Here is a 6,480-nt window from a genome sequence, read left to right as displayed (position 1 = left end):
CCCTGTCCTTCCGGGTAACTCCCAGTCACCCCCCACCCCGGCCATGATTTGCTGTGGTATGGAATACCTCCCTGGCTAGCCCGGGTCAGGCGCCCCATCTCTGCTTCCTCCCGGCTTCCCCTCCTCCCTGGCAGAGCATGAGCCTCACAAAGTCCTTGGTCAGGGTAAACATCACTTAACAACAACTGAAAACATTGACTTCACCAACACTGTTCTCAGGCTGGAAGTCAAAACACAGGACTGCACCAGCTAGCACAAAGGAAAAAAAAAAAAACCATGACTGCTACTGCTGAACCCAGGACACATACCACAGCACATCATGCCCAGGACGTAACTGACAGTTACCCAGAAGGGCTAGGACTGCAGGGTCGGAGGAGGTATTGGTCGGCGCTTGGTCGGGCTGGGGGGGAGGGGGGCGCGAGTTATAGGTTGGCTGGTGGTGAGGTGTTGTATTTTCTTTCCTTGTTATTTCCTTTATCATTATTATTATTGGTGGTAGCAGTAGTGATATGTGTTATACCTAAGTTACTGGACTGGGAGGTTGTCCAGGAAGCTAGGGACCAGGTTAGGAAAGCTAAGGCCCAGTTACAATTAAACTTGGCTAGGGATGTGAAAGATATCAGGAAGGGATTCTATAGGTACATTGCAAATCAAAGACAGACTAGGGACAATGGGGGCCCTCTCCAGAAGCTATTGGGAGAACTGGCTACCCTGGATTTGGAGAAGGCTGAAGTTCTCAATGACTTCCTTGCCTCAGTCTTCACTGGCAAACAATCCAACCACATCACCCAAGTCTTGGAAGGCAGATGCAGGGACAATCAGAATGAAGACCTTAGGCCCACTGTAGGAGGGGATCTGGTTCAAGACCATCTTAAGAACCTGAACGTCCAAGTAACCTGATTAAATCCATCCACGGGTGCTGAAGGAGTTGCTAAGCCACTGTCCGTCATATTTGAAAAATCATGGCAGTCAGGTGAAGTTCCCGATGACTGGAACTATAACCCCCATTTTCAAGAAGGGGAAAATGGAAGACCCAGGGAACTACAGACCAGTCAGTCTCACCTCTGTGCCTGCCAAAATCTCGGAGCAGATTCTCCTGGAAGGCATGCTAAGGCACATGAAAAACAACAAGGTGGTTGGTGACAGCCAGCATGGCTTCACTAAGGGGAAATCCTGCCTGACCAATTTGGTGGCCTTCTATGATGGGACTACAGAACTGATGGATGGGGTAGAGCAGTAGACGTCATCTACCTGGACTTGTGCAAAGTGTTCGACACTGTCCCACATGACATCCTTTTCTCTAAATTGGAGAGACATCCTTTTGATGGACAGACCACTCAGTGGATAAAGAACTTTCTGGATGGCCACACGCAAAGAGTTGTGGTTAACCGCTCACTGTCCAGCTGGAGACCAGTAACGAGTGGTGTCCCTCGGGGATCAGTGTTGGGGCCGGTCTTGTTCAACATCTTTGTCGGTGACACGGACAGTGGGATTGAGTGCTCTCTCAGCAAGTTTGCTGATGACATCAAGCTGTGTGGTTCGGTTGATACACTGGAGTAAAGGAAAGCCATTCAGAGGGACCTTGACACACTTGTGAGGTGGGCTGATGACGACCTTATGAAGTTTAAGCATGACAAGTGCAAGGTCTTACACCTGGGTTGGAGCAATCCCAGGCACAGCTACAGGTTGGACAGAGAAGAGATTCAGACCAGCTCTGCGGAGAAGAACTTGGGTGTGGTGGTTGACAAGAAAATGAACATGAGCCAGCAGTGTGCACTCGCAGCCCAGAATGCCAACCGTGTCCTGGGCTGCATCAAAAGGAGAGTGACCAGCAGGTCGAAGGAGGTGATCCTGCCCCTCTACTCTGCTCTTGTGAGACCTCACCTGGAGTATTGTGTGCAGTTCAGGTGTCCTGCACATAAAAAGGATGTGGAACTATAAGTCCAGAGGAGGGCCACAAGGATGATCAGGGGACTGGAGCTCCTCCGGTATGATGACAGGCTGAGAAAGTTGGGGCTGTTCAGGCTGGAGAAGAGAAGGCTGCATGGAGACATCATAGCAGCCTTCCACTGTCTGAAGGGTGCCTATAAGGATGCTGGGGAGGGCCTCTTCATTAGGGACTGTAGTGATAGGACAAGGGGTAACAGGTTAAAACTTCAACAGGGGAAGTTTAGGTTGGATATTAAGGAAGAAGTTCTTTACTGTAAGGGTGGTAAGGCACTGGAATGGGTTGCCCAGGGAGGTTGTGAATGCTCCATCCCTAGCAGTGTTCAAGGCCAGGTTGGACAGAGCCTTGGGTGACATGGTTTAGTGTGGGGTTGGAACTAGATGATCTTAAGGTCCTTTCCAACCCTAAATATTCTATGATTCTATGATTTTATGATTCTATGATTCTATCTTCCCATAGCACCTAATTCAGGGTGAGAGATGGGCTAGTTCTCAAACTTCTAAATTGACTAATTAGCTCTTTACTTCAAAGAACTCCTGCAAGATTCTTCTATTGTGGTAATTTCCAAAAATGCAAATTAATTTCTAATTAAAACTACCCTGAATAGCTATTTTTTCTTTTGATGAGCAAGTTAATAGAAAAACTGTTTGGAAATACTGCATCAGTTCACATGTAAGTTAACTAATAATTAACACACCCTGCTTCATAAAATGCTTAATAACTATCTGAAGAGCCCTGTATAAACACTGGTATTAGAGATGCCAGCTGCAAGTGGGCTACAGCATTTTTTTGCTACATTTTTTGTAGTGCTTTGCTTTTTTTTTAACAAGGCAGAGCCCTCACTCTGTTTAACTGTTTATATGTATCTTCTAGTTTCCAAATCTTGGTGGAAGGGTTTACATCTTTCAGGACTTTCTTAAAGACCTTAAGAGCTATAACATGGCTTTCTTTTTCTCCCCTAACACTGCGGAATAATTGTAGAACATTTTGAACAGTCTCCACAGAGGGCGCAGCGATCCCCTGACAACGTACCTGGCAGGAAAAGCCCAGCCTCCCTCAGGGAGCGGAACACCATTGGCTCGTCCGCGCGCGGGCCCACAGCTGGGCAGAAAGTCCAGGCCGCGGGCTCCCGGGCAGGCCGGCAGTCAGCCCCGCCCAATCGAGCCCCCGACGCCACTTGCATGAGCAAGAGGAATACAGCTCCCGGCTGCCCCTAGGAACACATCTGTTACCGCCGCGGGGGGCGGCTGGGAGCTGCGGTCACTCCAGCCCTTTCTGCCCGGCGCCCCCGCCCGCGGGCCGAGTCCCCGCCTGCCGCGGGAGCGCAGCGCAGGGAGGCGGGCCGGGGAGCGCCGGGAAGCGCCGCTGAGTGGAGCTGTTCAGAGTCTAGGTGCTGAGTCTTCCCCGGCTGGCAGAGGCTGTGGCGGTACTCCACGGAGCGGCAATTGCCCCGGCTCCCAGCCGCTTCCGCCAGACACTCTGAGCGCCGCCCCGCCGTGGATGCAGCAACTCCAGGCGACCCTGGCTCCACAGGGGAACGCGGCAGGTAAAGCCTCCCCCATTCCCTCCCTGCTCATCCACATTGCACCCCCGCCTGCCCCCTCGCCTCCGAGCTGCCGGTGGGGCCCGGAACAAGGGGCTTTAGGCAGCCGAGCGCCGGAGGCTGATGGAGACACAAGTTGTCTGGAGGGAGAGAGCACCGCGAGGTGGACCACAAGGAATAATGCGGTGCAGTGCATATGCTTTTTAATTAGTTTTGTTATTTTAATTTCATGGGTTTGGGAAAGAGAAGAGTAGGATGACTGGTTAACTGCAAATATCTCTGCTTAGTTACATGTAGGAAAAAAACACCAAACATCTAAATATATTAATTGACTCTTGGAATCATATTCCTATTCTTGTAGTTCAGCAGTGGAGGAAATAAAGGCAGTGTTTGTCAGGCAGATAAGATAGTGCTATAGTCAAGACTGCAAAATGGTTTCCTCGAGAAACCTCCTCAGCTGCAGTGCTTGGATAGATTTTGCACAGCAATTTCTTTCTTATTTCTGTGTGGATTAATGCCCCTCCCCCTCCCTCCCCCCCCCCCCCAGGAGCCAAGGCAAACAGCAGAAGCAGATAGACTAGCAGACACTGTTTCTGTGAATAGGTGTCAAAAGGGAGTACAAAATTCCACTGTGTTTAAGGCCAAATGACAAGTTTCATCCCACGTGAAGTCATTTACAGCCCAGCATTGTGCTGCTGTGCCTGATATTTCAGGCTTCCCCTCAGTGCTGTCACTACGGTCACTAATGATGAGTCCCTCCCCAGCATCCTTATAGGCCCCCTTCAGATACTGGAAGGCTGCAATGAGGTCTCCACACAGACTTCTCTTCTCCAGGCTGAACAGCCCCAACTTTCACAGCCTATCTATCTTCATATGGGAGGTGCTTCAGTCCCCTGATCATCCTTGTGGCCCTCCTCTGGACTTGTTCCAACAGTTCCATGTCCTTTTTATGTTGAGGACACCAGAACTGCACACAGTACTCCAGGTGAGGTCTCACGAGAGCAGAGTAGAGGGGCAGGATCACCTCCTTTGACCTGCTGGTCACGCTCCTTTTGATGCAGCCCAGGACACGGTCGGCTTTCTGGGCTGTGAGCACACACTGCCGGCTCATGTTCATTTTCTCATCAACCAACACCCCCAAGTCCTTCTCCGCAGGGCTGCTCTGAATCTCTTCTCTGTCCAACCTGTAGCTGTGCCTGGGATTGCTTCGACCCAGGTGTAGGACCTTGCATTTGTCATGGTTAAACTTCATGAGGTTGCCCTTGGCCCACCTCACAAGTGTGTCAAGGTCTCTCTGGATGGCATTCCTTCTCTCCAGTGTAGCAACCGAACCACACAGGTTGGTGTCAGTGGCAAAATTGCTGAGGGCACGCTCAATCCAACTGTCCATGTCACCAACAAAGATGTTAAACAAGACTGGTCCCAATGCTGATCCTTGAGGGACACCACTTGTTACTGTTCTCTAGCCGGACATTGATCCATTGACCACAACTCTTTGCTTGTGGCCATCCAGACTGTTCTTTATCCACCGAGTCATCCACCTATCAAATTGATGTCTCTCCAATTTAGAGACAACGATGTCGTGTGGGACAGTGTCGAATGCTTTGCACAAGTCCAGGTAGATGATGTCTACTGCTCTACCCCTGTCCATCAGTTCTGTAGTCCCATCATAGAAGGCCACCAAATGGGTCAGGCATGATTTCCCCTTAGTGAAGCCATGCTGGCTTTCACCAAGCACCTTGTTGTTTTTCATGTGCCTTAGCATGCCTTCCAGGAGAATCTGCTCCAAGATTTTGCCAGGCACAGAGGTGAGACTGACTGGTCTGTAGTTCCCTGGGTCTTCCATTTTCCCCTTCTTGAAAATGGGGGTTATAGTTCCAGTCATCGGGAACTTCACCTGACTGCCATGATTTTTCAAATTTGACGGCCAGCGGCTTCGCAACTTCATTTGCCAGCTCCTTCAGGACCTGCGGATGGATTTCATCAGGTCCCATGGGCTTGTGTACATTCAGGTTTTTCAGATGGTCTTGAACCAGATCCTCTCCTACAGTGGGCCTAGTGTCATCATTCTTACAGTCCTTGTGTCTGCCTTCCAAGACTTGGGTGGTGTGGTCAGAGCATTTGCCAGTGAATACCGAGGCAAAGAAGTCATTCAGAACCTCAGCCTTCTCCAAATCCTGGGTAGCCAGTTCTCCTGATAGCTTCCTGTGGGGGCCTACCTTGTCCCTTGTTTTTTATTTGCTACATTCCTATAGAATCCCTTCCTGTTATCCTTAACGTCCCTAGCCAAGTTTAATTCTTACTGGGCCTTAGCTTTCTTAACCTGGTCCCTAGCTTCCTGGACAACCTGCCTGTATTCTTCCCAGGCCACCTGTCCTTTCTTCCACCTTTTATAAGCCTCTTTTTTCCTTTACTTTTGTTTCTCTATCATTTTTTGACTTGTAATGTTCTTTATTTAGTTTGCAAGCTATGTTGGAGGTAGGAACATCTCTTTTGATCTCTGATGTCTCTATCATGCTTCTGAGTATAATTATGATCATAAAAATCTTTATTTAAACTGGCTGAATGGCCAAGCCCAAAGAGTAGTATTACATGGTATCACATCTAGTTGGTGACCGGTTGCTAGTGATGTCCCTCAGGGCTTGGTTTTAGGACTAATGTTAATATCTTCATTGATCTGGATGAAGGAATTGAGTACACACTCAGTAAATTTGCGAACAACACCAAGTTGGCTGGGAGTGCTCATCAGCTGAAGGATAAGAAGGCTCTGTAGAGGGATCTGTACAGGCTGGATTGATTGGCTCTGTCCGATGGCATGAGGTTCAACAAGGAAAAGTGCTGGGTCCTCCATTTGGGCTACAACAACCCCGTGGAACACTCCATGCGTGGGGAAGATTAACTGCAAAGCTGCTCAGTGGAAAAGGACCATTGGGTACTGATTGATGGATCTAAACATGAGCCTGCAGTGTGCCCAGGCAGCCAAGGCCAA

At 49.4% G+C, this 6,480-nt stretch overlaps 1 protein-coding gene across 1 annotated transcript in view; it reads left to right on the top strand.

Moving 5' to 3' along the window:
* Nucleotides 1-3,318: 3,318 nt before the first annotated feature.
* Nucleotides 3,319-6,480, top strand: part of LOC133264135 (sphingomyelin phosphodiesterase 3-like) — a 79,384-nt gene continuing 76,222 nt past the window's right edge. Inside the window, exon 1 of the mRNA XM_061444062.1 lies at nucleotides 3,319-3,494. The gene's annotated coding sequence lies outside the window, so the exon portion shown is untranslated. The remainder of the gene's footprint in view (nucleotides 3,495-6,480) is intronic.

Source organism: Pezoporus flaviventris, unplaced genomic scaffold, assembly GCF_033815535.1.
Source record: "Pezoporus flaviventris isolate CSIRO_AGI_PZ_B2104156 unplaced genomic scaffold, CSIRO_AGI_Pfla_v1 ptg000650l, whole genome shotgun sequence".
NCBI lineage: Eukaryota > Metazoa > Chordata > Aves > Psittaciformes > Psittacidae > Pezoporus > Pezoporus flaviventris.
This window is presented reverse-complemented; position numbering and strand designations above follow the sequence as displayed.